Below are 21,428 nucleotides of genomic sequence, written 5' to 3'. Positions count from 1 at the left end.
TGTATACAGGTCTTTTGTCTCCTTAGGTAGGTTTATTCCTAGATATTTTATTCTTTTTGTTGCAACGGTAAATGGGAGTGTTTTCTTGATTTCACTTTCAGATTTTTCATCATTAGTGTATAGGAATGCCAGAGATTTCTGTGCATTAATTTTGTATCCTGCTACTTTACCATATTCATTGATTAGCTCTAGTAGTTTTCTGGTAGCATCTTTAGGATTCTCTTTGTATAGTATCATGTCATCTGCAAACAGTGACAGCTTTACTTCTTCTTTGCCATGCTGAATTTAAAAACTATTTTTAGGTAGTTAAATTTATCCATATTTTCTTTAATGACATCTGACTTTCAAGTCATAGTTAGAAAGATCCTTCCCTAAACCAAAGTTATAAAGGAATTCTCCTTTCTTTTTACACTTTTATGGATGGCTGGCTCTTCCTTCCACACCCCCCTTCCTCCCTCCCTCCCTCCCCTCCCCCTTCCTTCCCTTCGCCCTTCCTTCCTTCCCCCTTTCCTTCTTTCCTTCCTTCCTTCCATCTGTGATCTACTTCAAATATTTCTACTATGATAATATTTTGTAATATTACCTTGTTTTTATATTTATGAATTTTTTTTAATTTCCTTTGTTTCAGGTAAATACCCTACTCAGGGTCTCTATAGCGCAGAAAGCAGGAGTATTATACAAGACTTTTTGGCTTTAGTTTCCAAAAGCTTAAGCTCTTGGAAAAATTTAGAGAGTTTGTGGAGAAAGAAAAAAGGACAAGGAGATTTTCAGGTAGAGCTAGAATGTGCTGGAAAAGTGGGGTGGAAAGTGAGGCTTCTCCAGAGCTTTAGGTATATGGAATTTAGTCAGTACTGAGGAAGATTCCAAGTCCCGAATATGTTGATGAAATAGAGGAGAACCACTGAAGGTGCCATTTAGACAAGACCATGGAAGACTCAGTGGTAACCTGTGACAGAAGTGATCGATTGCTAGAACCAATCCCACCCCAGCAGGCAAAAGATCAGAATCTTGACACAACTCAGAAGAGATGAAGGAAAGGCTTTAGAAAGAACTAATCTTAAGTTTTCTGCTAGTCCAGGTGATTAGGGGGTTGGAGCCAGAAATTAAGTTTTTATATAAAATAAAGCAATATTTCTTGCTTTCTGAATTTTTGATCATGCCCACTACATATGCTTTAATTTAGGTATGCAGTAAGTGTTGTATCTTGTAATGTATTTTATAACTCACTAAACCTGCCAAAATTTAAAATAAAAGATTAGAGAATTCCAGCTTTGGGGAAGTCATGAACTTGGATCCAGCCTGTGGAACTACATGTATCAAGTTGTCTTTGAGTGCATCTGGGCCACAGGTTTTCTTTTCGTTTCATTTTGTTTTGGTCGGGGGCAGGGAGGTAGGGTGGGGTGGGCAGGTGCTCAGTTGCACAGAATTGAATTAATCAGACTCCTCATTCTTGGCACACAATGATGACTCTATTATAAGGTCTCTCTCCTATTTTATTTTGTTATTTATCCCCTTCATTCCCTATCTCACCCCCATTCTCTACAAAGGCACCCAATCTAGAGGATTTCCCCATGGTCACCCATTGAGGTTGGAATAGTATAAGTATCTCTTACAAAAACCAATTCTTGCTGACTAATGGATGTGATTGTGGAAGAAGTAACAACTGCATAACACGCAAGCTGTAAAAGGAGAGTAATGAGTTGGATAATATTCTGGTGGACTTTCTTTACCTGTAAAAATAGGGTTAATAGTAATCTCCATATCTAACATAAAACATACAATAAGGACAAATAAAACATAATGTAATGTTTACAATTTTTGAAGAAAAAAGATACGTGTTAGAGAGCTTTCAAATATTGAATAAGCTAAATAAAGCAACAGAGATCTTTGAGTACTAATGGGAAATCTCAGAAGTCTTTATTGGTATGTCAACTATTCTAAGGTTGTGAGGGTAACTCACTGACCTGAAAAAACACATTTCAAACCAGTGTGAGATGTGGCTAATTGACTAATCAGAGTAAGAAAGACCCAGATGACTTTTTAGAATAATTCAGATTAGAGTGGATATTGACAGGGCAAATGGTGAATGGCACTGAAACGCAGATTTAATTTATTTACTCTTTGTATTCTAGTTTCTGTAATTTTAATTAAAGTGAGTAAAGCAAAATCTTGTCTAAGCATTTTTTCTTCCCAATATGAAAGGTGTTGACACATTATATCATTGAGTTGAGGAGATAAAGACAAGGGAGAGGATTGGAATTTGGTGTGAATTAACATATCACAAGACTCTTGTGTCTGTAAAAGGTGAGGAAACAAACATGTGTTAATGTAACTCCAACTGTATAGGAAGGCTGTCAAGGCATGTGTGTGTGCTTGGCCAAATGCTGTTGATTCCAGAAATGTAATTTCATTTGATGGATTTTATTGTAATTAACACAGGGAGCTGCACCAACTCAGAACTCTTAACTTTATTATCTTGGGAGAAGACTTGTGAAATGTATGCACTTATAAAATAGGATTCATGCTTTGCAGAGGGTTTATAATGCTAATGGATCTTGGGAACCTTCTGGGATTATGTCCTCAACTTGCAATTAGGGCTTCTCCTTTGCAATCTCAAGTGTGGTTTACCTGGAGCATTTCATCCTAAATAGTATTTAATAGAACGTGGGAGTTGTTGTTACCTATTGCAAAGCACTAAGTTCACGGCTAGAGAAAGCTAGCAGTCACTTTTCATGTGCATATTTGCTTAATCTTTCAAATACAGAAGAGATCATCTCTAACATTTAACAATTCACAAAAGCATAAAGTTTACATGAGTATATTAATAGTGTGTAGAGGCTTCACCATTTTAATAATTAAGCAAAAATCTTTGAGACTTGTATGAAGATAAGGTAGATAGGATAAGCAAAAGGAAAACTAATTCATGAATTTCTTCACGTAGTGGATAGGAATAGTTCATTTCCCGAGGTGTCTGGAATAAAATCTGAGACTTGGAAAAGAACTACCTAGAAATATTAAAGCTCAAGTTTTAGGATGGGGTCTACCTGCAGATCTGAGTTCAGCTAACAACTTGGATACTGTCAAAGCAGAGGCTGCCCTTTCAAACCTCTCCTTGGGAAACTAATTAGCAGAGTAATAAAAAGGCAAGATCACTCTTGTCTTCCTTGTTGGGGATATAAAAAACTGTAGTTCTAATTAGCAATAATTAAAATTTAATTAAGATGCTCTTTGCAATCCTCCTCCCCCCTCCCTCAACTGGTGCTTGCCAGCTCTAGGTTGTGGAGCTGTTTTTATCCCTGTGGTGCTGAATCACAGCTTAATCATAAAGCCTTAGATCACAGCTTACCCAGCCCTGAGCGCTAATCACCATGGCCTTCCAGGAGTGACAAGTGCATATTCTAGATTTTAATAACACGAGCAATTACTTTCTTCAATTTTGTAATCATAAATTGTGATTCTTCTTTCCTCTTTATCAACTGATTGCAGATGCCATTGCCTTTCTTAAAGAAACTTATCTTTGTGTTTGTTCCCCCAGTTCTACCCCTCGTTGGGACAAGAGGACAATAGGAGACTGCCAAGAATATTAAATATTTGAACCTAAATTTCAGCTTTTATGCTTTAAAGTAGAGCAGAAAATTGGCTCAAGAATAAAAGACTAAAACATTGGTGAAACCACACATTTAAAAAATAAAAGTATTTGACCTAAAAATTAAAACAACACACTGTAGACGAGGGTTAAGGAAAGTAAATACAGTACTTGATGCTCTTCACAAGTTTTACAGAGTCATCTAAGTGTTAATTAAAATTTAGACTATTTCAGATTATAAAAACCAACTCCTCTGAATTATATACTTTAACATGGTTTCAATGGTGAATTTTATGTTATGTGAATTTTATCTCAACAGAAAAAGACACTCAAACTCTGACTTTGTCCTAGTTTTGGGTATGAATATTAATCACATAGTTTACAGAGAGGGGGGAAAAACAAGACTTGATAGATCATTATGAGCAAAAGAAAAAGGAAATAATCAAGAACAGAGGAAAATTAGTTTTTAAAAAGCCATCGGACTAAGAAATATAACCCCAGTTCTTTAATTATTAAGGGAAGGGCTCTGAATCTGCTCCATTATCTTAATTATGTTTCTGGAGCAAACATTATTTCAATGTGATAAAAGATGACATGACACTAAAGGTAAAGGCAGAGCAGATGTTACATGAGTAACAAGCCAATAGGCCCACATTCTGGTAATTTCTTCCCCACTAGACATGTTCTCATTAATCTGTGATTAATAGGATTTGAGTATAGTAAATGATGATGATCTATTGTCTGTCTTTGTCGAGCACCATGGAGAGAGTAATTTGTCAGCTCAGCTTTTGTGTGACTATTTAATAGCAAAGAGGGAGAGAAAAAGACGCTAATCTTCTAATTGGCATCTATAGAGAAGGTCTAGGAGAACACTGCCTGTACGGAAATAGCCCCGTATAATTCCTATGCCTGAGCCAAGCTAGTGTGGACTACATGTATCTTTTATGTACCGGTGCCTTCTAGAATAATAGATGCAGTGGTGGGGGAAGAAAAACCAGCAATGAAACAATCTTAGGAGATCATAGGCTAACACTTACTAATTTACTTATGAGCCTTTTTCAACTATAGTGACTTGCTAAAAAGTGGGCCAAAAAAATCACTTTTGGTTAAAAAATAGGTGCCCAGATGGACCAAAAAACAACACATAAAGTAAAAAGCCACTACCCTCATCACTGCCACCAGCAACAACACAGAATGCCCTGAACTTATGATTTAAAAAATTTTAATAAATCAGTTAATCAGATATTTTGAACTAAAATGGTTTGATGGTTAGTCCTATCTAATCTGTTGTGGAACCTTCTTCAAATGCCTATACCTTAGTCAAAACAAGGTGTAGAATTACTCTTTTTCTCCTTCCCTCTCTCTCTTTTTAGCTTTAAAGACATTCTGAACATTTTTCTATATTCTAGGTCTTTTCAGGTACTCTTCTGGTTGCTGGAAATGAATAAGGCAAGGCCTCACTGAGAGAAGATACCTACAATGAGTAAAAACAACGAAAGATTAGTAAGTGCAGACTATATGAAGAACTACCTCTGAAGAACCTTTGAGAGAAATTGGATAAGAATAAAAATAGACAGGTGACAGGAAATTCAATATGGGCAATGATCATATGAATAGATGTTCAATATAACTAGTAATCAGGGAAATTTAGCTCAAAACATAAGATTCCACCCATACCCATCAGATTGACCAAAATTGACATGTTTGACTTGTCCAAATGGGGACTCCAACTCTGGTGGGAGTGAAAATCAGACAACCACATTAGAGAGCCGTTTGTCAGTATCTAATAATTCAATTCCAATTTGTCAGTATTTACAGCAATTCTATTTCTAGAGCTAGGCCCCAAGAAACCCTTGCACATGTGCACAGAGACAGGTGGAAGAATATTCACTGCTGCATTGTTTATAGTAGTGAAAAAAGTAGTTAGTAGTGTGGTAGATTTGGCATTCTTTTGGCGAAGTGTCAGAGACCAGATTCCAGCTTCTAACAACAGTGATGAAATCATTAGACAGACTTCTTGTCTAACTTCACTGTTTTCATGAACGTGAGAAGTTACTTTCATTTTCTTTGTGCCTTGGTTTCTTTATCTGTAAAATAAGGGGGTTGGATAGAGAATCTTTTAAGGTCCCTTCCCGTTCTAAAGTCTTAAGATTCTATTTTTATTCCAAAACACCAATCCTGATTTATATGGAAACAAAACAAATGAGCGAGATTTTCCCCCAAGTTAGTAATAAAGTGCATTTATTCATAAAATGTTACGGCTGTTATCAAAAGGCAAAGGAAATCTTTCTAATGAAATTGGAAGCAAACCATTCTTGAGGGGTGCTAAAAGAAGCAGTTAATTGGTCATGATTGGATTTGGAGAAGGAGGTTTAGAGGTTTGGAGAATATATATATATATACATATTCTTTCTTCAAGGAGTAAGTGATGGAGAGAGATGAATTAGATTTAAGGCAGTAAGATCTGCAGATATAAGGTTTTACTGTAGGGATGTCTAAGATAAATAGAAACATTTTGTCTTATATATTACATTTCTGAACCTAACAGGATTCTGCATCCAGGGTGATTATTTTTAGATCAGGCAGTGAGTTGAACTGCTTTGGTCCCACATGCTGAGCTGCAAATATACTAGTGAATTCATATCACATAAGTTATTCTGCAAAGGACTTTCCTATTTTCTTATAATACTAACCCTGAGTACAACGTGAAGGGACCAGAAAGCAAAAAATGTAGCTGTTTGTCATAATAATTATAAGGCTCTGCTCAGTAATAATAATCCGTTTGGTAGTAAGTCCTTGATTTACTACCAGTCCTGGCTTTGCAGGATGTTGATTCCTGGTTGAAAAACTAATTCTCCTGGAGGACAGTGAGTTAGAAAAAGGCAGAGAATCTTCTATTTATACTCCTCTTGCAATCAGTTTTGACAAATCAGACATTAAGGTATATAGCACCTCCAAAATCTCCTCAGACTCTGTTTGCTTTTGTTTGTTACAGCCTGAAGAACCCTTCCTTTCCTCCCCCCCACTTTATTCCAAAAACTTTTTCTATTTTGATTGGTATCGATTATAATGTTAAAAAAATACTGTGGATTATTTGGGTTTAGTTGGAAGAAGAGACTATTCACCATGCATTTCCTTCTTTTCAAAAATTGAGGTATAGGGCTTCCCTGGTGGTGCAGTGGCTGAGAGTACGCCTGCCGATGCAGGGGACACGGGTTCGTGCCCTGGTCCGCGAAGATCCCACATGCTGCGGAGCGGCTGGGCCCGTGAGCCATGGCCGCTGAGCCTGCGCGTCCAGAGCCTGTGCTCCGCAACGGGAGAGGCCACAACAGTGAGAGGCCCGCGTACCGCAAAAAAAAAAAAAAAATTGAGGTATAGTTGACAAATAATGTTATTCTAGTTTCAGGTGTACAACATAGTGATTTGATATTTGTCTATATTGCAAAATGATCACCACCGTAAGTCTAGTTAACATCTGACACCATGTGTAGTTCTAATTTTTTCTTCTTGTGATGAGAACTTTTAACTACTCTCTTAGCTACTTTCAAATATACAACACGGTGTTATTAACTATGGTCATCATGCTGTACATTACATCCCATGACTTACTTATATAATAACTGGAAATTTGTACTTTTTGACCCCTTTCACACATTTTGCCACCCCCAACCTCCTGCCTCTGGCAACTGCTAATCTGTTCTCTGTATCTATGAGCTTGGGTTTTGTTTTTTGTTTTTCAATTATACATATAAGTGAGGTCATACGGTATTTGTCTTTCTCTGTCTGACTTATTTCACTTAGCATAATGCCCTCATGGTTCATCCATGTTGTCACAAATGGCAAGTTTTCATTCTCTTTTATGGCTGAATAATATTCCATTGTGTATATATAGCATTTTCTTCTTTAATCTTTTTTTTTTTTTTGCTTTTGTTTTCACCACTCTACAGCAAATATCCTAAAATTAACTGCTTCTGGCTTGTAGACCATAAATCTGATAAGGGGCTAATATCCAAAATGTACAAGAAACTCACACATTCAGTAGCAAACCCCCCAAAGAATCCAATTTAAAAATGGGCAAAGGACCCGAATAGACATTTTTTGGCCAATAGGTACATAAAAAGGATCTCGACATCTCTAATCATCAGGGAAATGCAAATCAAAACCACAATGAAGTATCACCCTCTACCTGTTAGATGGCCATTATCAGAAAGGCAAGAGAGGGCTTCCCTGGTGGCGCAGTGGTTGAGAGCCCACCTGCCGATGCAGGGGACACGGGTTCGTGCCCCCGTCCAGGAAGATCCCACATGCAGCGGAGTGGCTGGACCGGTGAGCCATGGCCGCTGAGCCTGCGCATCCGGAGCCTGTGCTCGGCAACGGGAGAGGCCACAACAGTGAGAGGACCGTGTACCGAAAAAAAAAAAAAAAAAGTCAAGAGATAAGTGTTGATGAGGATGTAGAGAAAAGGGAACACTTGTGCACTGTTGGTAGGAATGTGAACTGGTGTAGCCACTATGAAAAAAGTATGAAGTATGGAAGTGCCTCAAGAAATTAAAAACAGAACTACCATATGATCCAGCCCTCTCATTTCTGGATATATAACCAAAAGAAATAAAATCAATATCCTGAAGAGATATCTGTACTCCCACGTTCATAGCAGTATTACTCACAACAGCCAAGGTATGGAAACAAAGTGTCCATCAACAGATGAATGAATAAAGCAAATGTGGTACAGATACACAAAGGAAAATCATTTAACCTTAAAAAAGAAGGAAACCCTGTCATTTGCAACAACATGGATGAAACTGGAGGGCATTAGGCTCAGTGAAATAAGCCTGACTGAGAAAGGCAAATATTGCATGATATCAATTATATGTGGAATCTTTTTTTTAAAAAGGTCAAACTCATAGAAACAGAAGAAAAGTGTTTGTCAGGGGCTGAGTGTTGGGAGAAATAGTGATAGTGTTGGTAATAGGGTAAAAACATACAATTACATGATGAATAATGTCTGAGGATCTAATTTATAACATGGTGACCATAGTTGATAACACTATTGTGTAATTGAAATTTGCTTAGAGAGTAGAACTTAAGTGTTCTCATCAAAAAAAAAAAAAAAAAAAGAAAAAAAAAGGTCGATATGTGAGGTGTTGGAGGTGTTAATTAACTTGATGGTGGGAATTCTTTCACCATGTATATGTATATCAAATCATCATATTGTACACTTTGAAGATCCTAAAATTTAATTTGTTAATTATACCTCAATAAAGCTGGAAAAAATAAACTGCTCCTGGCTAAACCTAACACTTTTTTTTTCTTTTTCTTGGCCCAGCTTTTTTTTCATTTTATTTCAAAACAATTATAGGAAGGCATAATCACAGGAAGTGGCAAAAAGCAGTAGAGAGAGGTCCCACGTGCATTTTACCCAGTTTCCCTCCAGTAGTAACATCTTATATAATGATAACTTAGGTCATCTTGCATAATGAAACTGAGATTTCACCATTTTAGGTGCAGCCATTTATGTGTGTTTGTGTATGTATAGTTCTATGCAATGCTATCACATGTGCAGCTTTGCGTAACCACGACCACAATCAAGCTGCAGAACAATTCCATCAGCACAAAGGTCCCTTATGTTACCCCTTTATAGTTATTTCTACCTCCTTCCCTTTCCACATCCCCAGTAACTATTATGCTCCCAACCTCCATAATTTTATCATTTTGATATAAATGGAGTCGTGTAAGTATGTAATTATTTGAGATTGGCTTTAGTCACTCAGTGTAATTCTCTGTGATCCATCCAGGTTGTTGCCTGTATCGCTAGATCATTCCTTCTTATTGCTGAGTAATATTCCGTGCTGTGAACGTACCATGAGTTGTTTAACCCTTCACAAGCTGAAGGACATTTGGGTGGTTTCCGGTGTCTGGCTATTATGAATAAAGCTTCCACAAGCTTTCACGTACAGATTTTTGTGTGATAGTCTTTTAAAACCTTGAACTCGGGCTTCCCTGGTGGCGCAGTGCTTGAGAGTCCGCCTGCCGATGCACGGGACATGGGTTCGTGCCCCGGTCCGCGAAGATCCCACATGCCGCGGAGCAGCTGGGCCCGTGAGCCATGGCCGCTGAGCCTGCGTGTCCGGAGCCTGTGCTCCGCAACGGGAGAGGCCACAACAGTGAGAGGCCCGCGTACCGCAAAAAAAAACCAAACTAACTTTTCTTCTGTTTTCACCATAATTGACTGTCCTATTCTTAAAGCCAAAACAAAAGACCCTCATGTGGATCCTTACGTTTGTCAGTTGTTTCTCTTCAGCCCTTATGCTACCTGACCTGCATCTGTGGTTCTTTAAAGACTCAGATTTTGGTCCTCACAGGGCAGATATTTCTAGAAAATGTTATCTACTCTCATGGCTTCAAATACTAGTTTTTGTGCCTTACAATCTGTAAGTTCTATACCTTTAGATAACTAGCTGTCCATATAGTATCTCTACTTGTATATTATGCCAGCACCAAAGCATTTGTCAAAAACGGGACTTTTTTCTATTGTGTACATCGTGAGAGCCTTCCTAGCCTCACCACTCTCCGGGTTGCCTAGGATTATAGTCCTGTGATTGTTTGTGATTCATCCTTTTCTTTAGCCTCCCATATTCAGTCATGCATCAAATTCTGATGGTTCTTTCTTTGTGTCTTACATTTTATTCTCTTTCTTTTTCCTTATTGTTTTTCAATTCTCAAGGTATCCTTCTCATCCGTAGTCTCTCTTATATTATATCCATATTATTACATTAGATTCTGTGGCTAGTCCTTTTGCTTTTTTTTTTAGGCATACACTGATCAAGTGTGCTTTTGAAATTATTATTCTATTTTATTTCTTATTGAAGTATAGTTGATTTACAGTGTTTCAGGTATACAGCAAAGAAATTCACACACACACACACACACACACACACATATTCTTTTCAGATTCTTTTCCATTATATGTTATTACAAGGTATTGAATATAGTTCCCTGTGCTATACGGTAGGCCCGTGTTGTTTAGTCCTTTTGCTTTTTATTCTCTGTATTCTAATCTCTATCAGAAGGGTCTTCCTCTGCTCTGGCATTGTTATGATACTCCCTGTTAAAGAATCTACATTAGTTCACTGTTTTTTTATTATATATACTTCTCAGCTGTATTGCCCTTTGACTTCAGTCAGGCTGATCTTCTACCTTCTTCATACAGATACATTTCTGTTATCTCATACAATATTTCCCATGGAATTTTTCTTATGTGTCTTTTTTACATCTTTTAAAATAGTTTTTTGTTGTAAATGTAATACATGTTCCATATTCATTATAGAAAATTTACAAAATACATAAAAGCAGAAAGAAAAAAGTTACACATAATATCACCTCCTAGAATAATAGTATACTGTATTGTATATGGAATAGAATAGTAATAATCTTGTTTTATTTCCTTCAATTCACTGTTATTTTTAAGGGCTTAAGATGCATGCCTTTGCATTGCCTTTGTACTCTGAGTAGCTTTCTTTTTATTTTTTATTTATTTATTTTTACATCTTTATTGGAGTATAATTGCTTTACAATGGTGTGTTAGTTTCTGCTTTATAACAAAGTGAATCAGTTATACATATACATATGTTCCCATATCTCTTTCTAAGTAGCTTTCTTTGTGTGTGTGTGTGTGTGTGTGTGTGTGTGTGTGTGTGTGTTTACTATCCAATTTTATGTGTGGAGTTTTGCCTCCCAAATATCATACGTGCATCAGAGGAATCATAGGGCATCTTGACAGTCAAATTTTAGGAGCCACTTCCTGAGTCCTGGGTCGGTTGTTTGTTTACCCTTTCTCTTACGTTGTGCATTGATGTGGTCTAGTTTCTGAATTCCACCACATACAATCCCAGAAGAATTCCTTTTTCTATCAAGAGTGCTATGAAACAGGATAAGTTTTTGAAAATTTCCTCCACTGAATTATTTTAGAAGTAAGCATACAAATTCCTTTTTACTTTTTTAAAAAAATTTTTTATTGGAGTATAGTTGATGTGTTTGTTTCAGGTGTACAGCAAACTGAGTCAGTTATACATATACATATATCCACTCTTTTTAAGATTCTTTTCCCATATAGGCCATTATAGAGTACTGAGTAGTGTTCCCTGTGATATATAGTAGGTCCTTGTTGGTTATCTATTTACATATACTACTGTGTATATGTCAATTCCAATCTCCCAATCCTTTTTAAGTTTTAAAAAATTATTGCTTATTAAAATCTTTGTCCTTTTTTTCTTTTTGTTTTAAATTGCTAGTAACTTTACAGAGCCAAACAGGAAGCAATAACAATGCTAACAAACTACATTCCTTTCCCCCAAACATTTTGGGGAAAGCAAAGTCACAAAAGAAATATTGAAAATGATAATAGTTGTACTTTGTTTTCACTGAAATATAGTTGAAATTGCCTGTCTTCTCAGAGTTAAGTGAGATTTGTTTAAATCTCAGAGAAAACCCCACACTGTTATTTCCAATTTCAAGAGTGGAAATCTAGGCTTCCTGTTAGCACCTGGTTGGCGTCAGTGGAGGTGGGATCGCAATTTTTTCTGTCGTGTTTGGCTAGAGTTGAGCAATTACTGTCTAAAAGATTTCTGTGTCTGCTGTGTTTCTGGTACTCTAGCTAGAGAAAAGGCTTTTGCTGGGTCTTTTTTTTGTCTGCACCTGTTGGCATTTCCAGGTTGCCACCTTCTTCTTGTCCAAGTCTGGGACATGAGGCAAAAGAAAATCCAGGGAATGCATACCATGTATGTCAAGGTCTCTAGACAGTTTGCCTTCTCTCTGCCTTTTAGAGTCTTCTTATGTTTGTTTATATATTTATAATGCTCAGGGTTTTCAGTTGTACTCGGAGGAATAGCGTTAAGTATGACTATTCCATTTGATCAGAAGCAGAATTCCTGAGACCTGTTTTAAAAAACTAAATTATATCTTATTGATTCTTCCATTCAACTACTATGGCTGTATATATAATTCTGTAAGTATAGATGAATGTAATTTATATAACCAATCCCTACTGATAAATATTTAAGTGTTTTCTAGGTTCAACAATTCCCTAACAAGTCAGAAATTCGATGAAATCAATGTGAGGTGACAAAATGAACTTAATACTGGAAATTTATATAAAACAAAAACGATAAGGGAGTACATGACTACCAAATAGTAAATATATAACTTCCATAAAAATTATAGTAGTGTGATATTGATATAGAAGGTATAGAAGGATCAGTGGTTCAGAAGAGAAAATCTAAATTAGCTATAGGAATAAATATGAATTTAATATGTGATAAAGTGGCATATTTAATAAATGCCTTATGGTAACATTTTCCAAGTTGGCAACTCTGCAAAAAATAATAAGTTGATTCCAGATTGTTAAAAAAAATAAATTCTAGATTGTTAGACAAATAAAGATAAAATATCTGAAACATATAAAAGGGTTGACTTTTTAATTATAAGATATTTCTATATTTTAATAACAATAAATATAACTGTAAAAAACAGAAAAAGAGCCATAAAGGGAAGTCAAGATGAAGAAATTAAATAGGACAAAAACATATTAAATATGTTTGACATCACTAGTTATGAAAATTATGCAAATGACAATAATGAGATATTTTTCATTATTCAGATTGGAAAAGATAAAAATTATTTGGTAAAACCTGACATCAGTGAGAAAGTGTCGGGAAATTTGCCCTCAATCATTGTCAATGTGGGCACAAATTGAAACATTTCTAGAAGGCAAGAGGGCAATATGTATCAAAATTTTAAATTGGAATACCCTCTGATTTAGTAATACTTTCGGGAATGTATCCTAAATTTTCATCACAGTGTAGTTTGTAATAGCAAACTAAAGAATGGAAATAGCTTAAAAGTTAATTAATAGACGGTTAGATGAAAAAAAAATGATACATCTCTACATTGTATACTCTCAACAGTTAAAAATGGTTAAGTAGAGCTCACATATTGACATGGAAAAATATTTTGGATGTTGAATAAAAAAATGTCAGGTAGCTTTTTACATAGTGCTGTTAATATAAACTTATATAAAGCTCTGTGTTTTTGTGTGTGTGTGTGTATGCACACACGAGCATACACACACACTTTGAGAGATTCTAAAAGGAACAGAGGTTTACTCTAGGTGCTGGAATTTCAGGTATATTATACTTCTTAATTTTTTTCTGTCTTATTAGAAGGGGAGGAAGCATGTATCATTTTTAGAATCAGAAAAAAAGCTATTTTTATTAAAAATTAAATTGCAGCCATCACTAAAAAAAATATCAAGATAGTTCATAGCATACACTATTTAATATGCAAATTGCATAAATGCGTATGCAAGATAACAATCAATGTCATCTTTTGGTCACCTAAATAACACATATGCATTTTTGGGCATGCTCAAGCACTTCTTTGTGTGTTGCTATAATTTCATGACCAGATAACACAGGATGTCTTACCCTGCAGTACACTGCTAAAGAGTTTTGTTACCATGAAATGACATGATTCAATGTAGTAACGACAGTTCTAGGTCTATTTGACTGGGGAATCTTAGGCAAGTTACTTAGCCTCTCTGAATCTCACCTTCCTCTTTTGTAAAATTAACATCTGCACTCTCTACTTCACTGAATTGCAAGGATCAGATGAAATGATGTGTGTGAATACATTTTCTAAACTCTTAAGTGCAGGTGTAGTTACTATTCTTATCAATGTGTTATTAAAATAAGCAGAACTGCCATCAACAATTAGGATTGATATTATCTCATATAAAATGTGATATCAAGCAGAGAACTATGGAAGAAAGTGAAATGGGAAGAAGAGGCCTTAAATCTAGAATTAGAATCAAACTTTAACTGTGGTGACAGCCTTCTACTGAAAAGTGTAGGATGATATTTTGATACTTTGAACCAAATAAAACACAGAAGCAATTGCTCCACGCTGATAGGTACAGGAAGAAAGTGTAATCCATTCGCTAGGAAGATTTTGATCCCAAATGAAACAGTTTTCTCCTCCTGCTAGTCAGGCAGAAACCTAATTACTTTTGTTTGATCTACTGTGGAGAGGCAAACCTGGGAAGTATAAATTATAGACAATTTTATCGATTTTAATCTTAGAGATCAACAAATGAAGGTTTTGTACTTTGCACACAATTACTTAGCTGGTGTTAAGAATAAAACCCAGTCAATAATAATAATTTTTGTTTTAATGTGATTTGTTCTCATTTCAATCACAGAGTTGGCTATCTCATAGTCCCTTTCTTTATGTGAATGTTTTAAAGATAATCTCTCTCCACTTGAGAGTCTAATGTGGAACTATTTTTCATTTCATTTAATGTTTTAGACCCCAAACTGGAATAAAGGAAACTAACAGACAAGCTGTGAGAAGGTTGGGAACGTAAAGAGAGATGAACTAAGATGAACTTCTTTTTCTTTAAATTGTGTCAATCCTAATTACTGTTTGACCAGTTGGATCCAATGAAGCATGGGCATGAGATCAAGCATATGCACATGACAGGTGTAGAATGCTCTCTCTTCTCTTTTCCTTTCCTTTGCACAACAGGGCAGTCTGAAGACTCAGGTTCTGGACCAAGATCTGGTCCTCAGGAGCTGAGTGACCTCATGTTGAAGGCTGGTGTGGCAAAGGGCTGAGAACCAGGGTTCAGTGATATTTCACCGCAGGCATGAGGCTAAACACTTTACATGCATGCACTCTTCCTTTTTTATCCTCAAAACAATTCTGTGATGTAAATGGTATTATCCCTTTTTACAGATGAGGGAACTAAACTTCTGAGAGTTAAGGAACTTGGCACCGGTTACACAAAAGAGAAATATTTTGAAGATCAGATGAAAAAACGTTTAAGAAAAATGCTTTGAAAATTGTAAAACGCTCTACAAATTTTAACTTTTGTACTATTATGTCATCCTCAGCAAGGAAAGTAAAAATTTGTTCTTTCCAAGTGCCCTTTCCAGATAGGCTTCTACCTATTCTGCATAATATAGCAACTGCTTCCATTTCCGAAAAATGCAAGAAAAGTACCTGCAGGTGTTCCGATGGTCTTACTGTCACAGTGGCAGGCACAGTTGTTTTTGCAGAGATGATGACAGGTACAAGAGGAAAACAAAAGGAAATCTACTTTCCTCACTACTGTTAGGATTTAATAAAATCCACTGTGTTAATAAAACAGTGAATTTTATTGTATGTGTGGCAATCATTGGGCTGATAATAGCCTTGCATCATAATGGGTCTCTTGGGAAGGGTCACTCTTGGCGCTTATGACTTTACCGTCTTGTCTCTTTTCAGTCACGCAAGCAGCACACACACACACAAGCTATTTGTCAACTTCACAAGCACTCAGCTGCAGACAGCAGTAACCCTCAGATTATCCTGATAGTTGGTGTGTCTTGGAGACAAGACTGTTTCCTCCACAGCTGCCTCCTTCCTGAATGACTGGCGACTCCTTTAGAAGAGGCTGTGGCCCTTTCTTTCATACAGAGGTTATCAGAGCACCCACCATTCAGTTCTGTTTTCCCCTGTGGGTGTAACTGCTATTAAAACAGTTAACCTTCTTATGGGAATATAACACCAAACAGTAGGGAAAAAGAGGCAAAACTTCATTCCCACATTCTCAGTCAGGACTAGGTGGTTTATTACATCTTTTCTCAACCCAGTGTTACTAATGGTATTTCTAGCCTAGTTTGCTTCTCAGTAGTCAAATCGCCAAATACAGCCTTCTGTTAATTCTCACAATCCTAATGCACTATGATCCTCATTTATTTAGTTGCAAAGACAGAGGGAATTCTCAGCAAGCCGATTTAGAAAGCACTGGGAAAAGCCCTGGACCGAGAAATCTGCTTACATGACATGCTACCATACTCTGCATGTCACACCCAGTGACCTCCTTCAGTGTCACACGTTTCTTTCTCCATAAAAAAGAATTTGCCTTTTCGGGATTTAAACAAGATGAATGAAATATATCCAGGGTTGTGCCCATCATCCACACTGACTCAAAATTGTTCTGCTACACTGATGTGCCCACAGGTTTTCTTCTCTTAAAATTCTTTAACTCTGGTTGTTTGGAAACAGCGTGGACGCTGACAACCATGGGCTTTGGGCGCTGTTGGTCCCATTTCTGGGTCCTGGATCTTGCTTGCTTTTAACTTTAAAAAACTTGAGAGCAGAGCCCGATGAATTCTCGAACTCACGGAGCAATCTTATTCCTTAAAGTCAAAACTCATGGTCAATTCAAAATTTGGAGGAAGCCCAGATGGGTTGTTAGGGCAGGGCTTCCAGAGGTGGTTAGTTATCCCCATCCTATCCATTATAGACTGTGGCATTAATCCTAGCCAGCCGTTACTTAAACATACACGCCTGGTCATACAATGTGTTATATACAGAGAGTGAAAGAGTTGAATAATGAGTGGTAAGACATTATTCCTTTGGTAATACATATTTTTTTCTTTTTTTTACTTTTTTAGAGAAACCACTTACTAAGCACAAGACTAGTGGCTAAACATTCATTATCTAATTTAATACTCATAACAACTCAGTGAGATATGTGCTATTATCATCCCTATTTTACATATGAGCCAACCAGGAGAGGTCAAGGATTTGCTCAAGGTCAAATAACTTCTAAGTAACAGGATTGGAAATCAATTTTAGGGCCATGGGATTCCAAAGTTCAGGGCTTTAACTCTTATCCTATATTTTATTCTATGATGTAGGTTTATTATTCAAAGTTGAAGCAAATCATATCTTTACATATCACATCAAAACTTAAATTCACCAGAAGAGCTTGTTTTGTACAGGAGTACTATTGTGAAATATTTTATAAAGTGAGCATCACCTCCTAGATTTTTGTATCTGAATCCAGATCTTCTTAGATATTAAATTTTCTTCCAGTGGTAGCCATGAGCTTTTTAAAAAAAATCAGCAGGTATTGAACACCTACTATTACCAGATTGGTACAGAGGTTTTAACCTCTTGGAACGTATTGTATAGTGTTGTATGTTGTGTCTAGGCTTCTCTGAGAATCTTTATCTGATTGTCAGTTTGGGCTTAAGTATACCTTCCATGTGCTTCTATAACACTGTGCTTTTATTATAAATATGTAATATATAATAAAGTATAAAAATATACTAAAAATATCCAGGTACCTATCATACAATTAATAAATAGAACATTAACAATCACCCTCTATGACCCTCTCCCCAATTGTATCCCCTTCATTTCCCTATAAAGAGGAAAGCACTACTTTCTGTCTCTAAGAATTTGCCTATTTAGTTAATATCCGTCATCTCACAGTTACACATTTTTTTTTACTGTGATGAGAACTTTTTAAAATATAAAGATCCGTCTTTTTTTTAAATTTTATTTTTTGGCTGTCATGGCTCTTCATTGTACGCGGGCTTTCTCTTGTTTCGGCGAGCGGGGGCTACTCTTCGTTGCGGTGCGTGGGCTTCTCATTGCGGTGGCTTCTCTTGCTGCGGAGCACGGGCTCTAGGCATGTGGGCATCAGTAGTTGTGGCAGGTGGGCTCAGTAGTTGTGGCTTGTGGGCTCTAGAGGGCAGGCTCTGTAGTTGTGGTGCATGGATTTAGCTGCTCTGCGGCATGTGGGATCTTCCGGGATCAGGGATCGAACCTGTATCACCTGCATTGACAGGCGGATTCTTTTTTTTTTTCTTTATCTTTTTGTTTTTTCGGTACACGGGCCTCTCACTGTTGTGGCCTCTTCCGTTGCGGAGCACAGGCTCCGGACGCGCAGGCTCAGCGGCCATGGCTCACGGGCCTAGCCGCTCCGTGGCATGTGGGATCTTCCCGGACCGGGGCACGAACCCGTGTCCCCTGCCTCGGCAGGCGGACTCTCAACCACTGCGCCACCAGGGAAGCACTCTTTCTTTATCTTTTATTAAAACTTCTTTTGGAAAGAATGTCCAATATGTTGCTCAATGTCCTTTATACAAAGACGCATTTGATAAATTCCTCTCAAAATTGAAGAACTGCCTTTTTTTTTTTTTCTTTCCCAGATTCAGTGGTATGCTTCCTTATGTTAGATTTGAGAACTAACCCCATTTTCACTCTTGGACTTTGGCTGTATTTTGCGCTCAATTGCAGTAGTTTTCTTTAGATCACCTTCTTTTTCCTGTCTCCACCCCCCACCAAATAATATTAATTCTTTTTAATGAGTATGTCTTGCAAACCCAGGTTTTAGATAGTCATTAGCCCTGGATTTCTTCTCAGGCCAAGTGGAAAGCCCATGTCCTCTTAAAAAAAATAGCATCTTATTAGAATTTTACATCTTCTTCCCCCTCCAGGTAGGGTGGCTTCCTGCACCCCAGAGAAAACAGAGTAAATGGCAGGTGGATTCTTAACCACTGCGCCACCAGGGAAGTCCTCCTTGTTTCTATGGCTGAATAATATTCTCATATATATACACACATGTATTTATACATGTATATACACATATACATACACATATACATGTATATACATACCTACATACATACCATATTTTCTTTCTCCCTCCCCAGTTTTATTGAGAAATAATTGACATATATCACTGAATAAGTTTAAAGCATACAGCATGATGGTTGATTCACATTTGTTGTGAAATGATTAACACAATAGGTTCAGCTAACGTCCATCATCTCATATAGATAAAACATAAAGAAAAGAATGGAGAAAAAAAACAAAAAAATTTTTCTTCTTGTGATGAGAACTCTTAGGGTTTACTGTCAACAACTTTCCTATATATCATATAGAAGTGTTAGCTATAGTCATCTTGTTGTACATTACATCCCTAGTACTTACTTATCTCGTAACTAGAAGTTTGTACCTTTTGACCACCTTCCTCCAGTTCTTCCTCCCCTGACTCTCACCTCTGGTAACCACAAGTCTCATCTCTTTTTCTTTTAGTTCTTTTTTTATGTTTGTTTGTTAGGTTTGTTTGTTTTTTTGTAGATTCCACAAATAAGTGAGATCATACAGTATTTGTCTTTCTCTGTCTGACTTATTTCAGTTAGCATAACGTCTTCAAGGTCCATCCATGCTGTTGCAAATGATAGGATTTCCACATTTTTAAATGGCAGAACAGTAATTCATTGTGTGTGTGTGTGTGTGTGTGTACATATATATATATGTACACACACACACACACATATCACAACTTCTTTATTCATTCATCCATTGATGGTCACTTAGTTTGTTTCCATGTCTTAGCTACTGTAAACAATGCTGCTATGAGCATGGGGGTGCAGATATCTTTTCCAGTTAGTATTTTCATTTCCTTTGGATATACTCCTGGAAGTGGGATTGCTGGATCACATGGTAGTTCTGTTTTTAATTTTTTGAGGATGCTCCATGGTGTTTTCCATAGTGGCTGTACCAGTTTACAATCCCACCAATAATGCACAAGAGTTTCCTTTGCTCCACATTCATGCCAGCATTTGTTGTCTCTTTAGACCACATTTTCTTTATGCATTCATCCATCGATGGACACTTAGGTTGTTTCTGTTCTTGGCTATTGTAAATAATGCTGCAATGAACATTGGGGTGTAGATATCTCCTCAAGTTAGCAATTTTATTTTCTTCAGATAAATACCCAGAAATGTGATTGCTGAATCATATTGTAGTTAATATTTTTGAGGAACCTCCATGTTGTTCTCCATAGTGGCTGCACCAGTTTACATTCCCACCAACAGTGCACAAAGGTTCCCTTTTCTCCACATCCTCACGAACACTTGTTATCTCTTGTCTTTTTGATAATAGCCATTCTAACATGTGCGAGGTGGTAGCTCATTGTGGTGTTGATTTGCATTTCCCTGATGATTAGTGATGTCTAGCACCTTTTAATGTACCTGTTGGCTATTTAGATATTTTATATAAGTGAAATCTTACAACATTTTGCCCTTTTGTGTCTTGGTTATTTCACTTAGTGTAATGTTTCCAAGGTTCATCCGTGATGTTGCAGCATGTTTCAGAACTTCATTCCTTTTTAAGGCTGAATAATATTCCATTGCATGTATGTATCACATTTTGTTTATCCATTAATCTGTTGATAAAACTTGTGTTGTTTCCATCTTTTGGCTGTTGTGAAGAATGCTGCAATGAATATTGGCATACAAGTATGTTTGAATCCCTGTTTTCAATTCTTTTACGTGTATGCCTAGGAATGAAATTGATGTGCCATATGGTAATTGTATGTTAGCTTTCTGAGAAACTGTCAAACCGTTTTCCATTGCAACTGCACCATTTTGCATTCCCACCAACAATGCAAAATTGTCTGAGTTTTTCATATCCTTGCCAATACTCGTTATTTTTCATTAGGAAAATTACAGCCATCCTGGTAGGTATATGAAATGGTATTTCACTGTGGTTTTGGTTTGCATTTCTCTAATGACTAATGATATTGAGCAACTTATTGGCTATATGTGTATCTTCTTTAGAGAAACTCCTACTTAAGTCTTCTGTCCACTTTTGAATTGGGTTATACTTTTGTTGTTGAGTTATGTATTATGCATAATAATTCCTGATCAGACATATGATTTGCAAATATTTTCTACCATGCAGTAGGTTGTCTTTTTACTTCCTTTAATGTCCTTTGATGCACAAAGTTTTTGAATTTTGATGAAGTCGTAAATATTTTTTCTTTTGTTCAGGTTTTCATGCCATTGACAAATCTAAGATCATAAAGATTTACTCCTATGTTTTCATGTAAGAGTTTTATGGTTTTATCTCTTATATTTATTTTATGTCATTGATTCACTTTGAGTTAATTTTTATATGTGATGTGAGATACAGGTCCAACATTATGTGGAAATCGAAT

General features: G+C 36.6%; 1 long non-coding RNA gene across 2 annotated transcripts in view; it reads left to right on the top strand.

Annotated features, from left to right (window-relative positions):
- Positions 1-21,428, top strand: part of LOC132517027 (uncharacterized) — a 149,706-nt gene that overhangs the window by 56,232 nt on the left and 72,046 nt on the right. The window lies entirely within an intron of this gene.

This window comes from Lagenorhynchus albirostris, chromosome 1, assembly GCF_949774975.1.
Source record: "Lagenorhynchus albirostris chromosome 1, mLagAlb1.1, whole genome shotgun sequence".
NCBI classification, from domain to species: domain Eukaryota; kingdom Metazoa; phylum Chordata; class Mammalia; order Artiodactyla; family Delphinidae; genus Lagenorhynchus; species Lagenorhynchus albirostris.
Note: the sequence above shows the minus strand (reverse complement) of the source record. Positions and strands in the feature narration are given on the sequence as shown.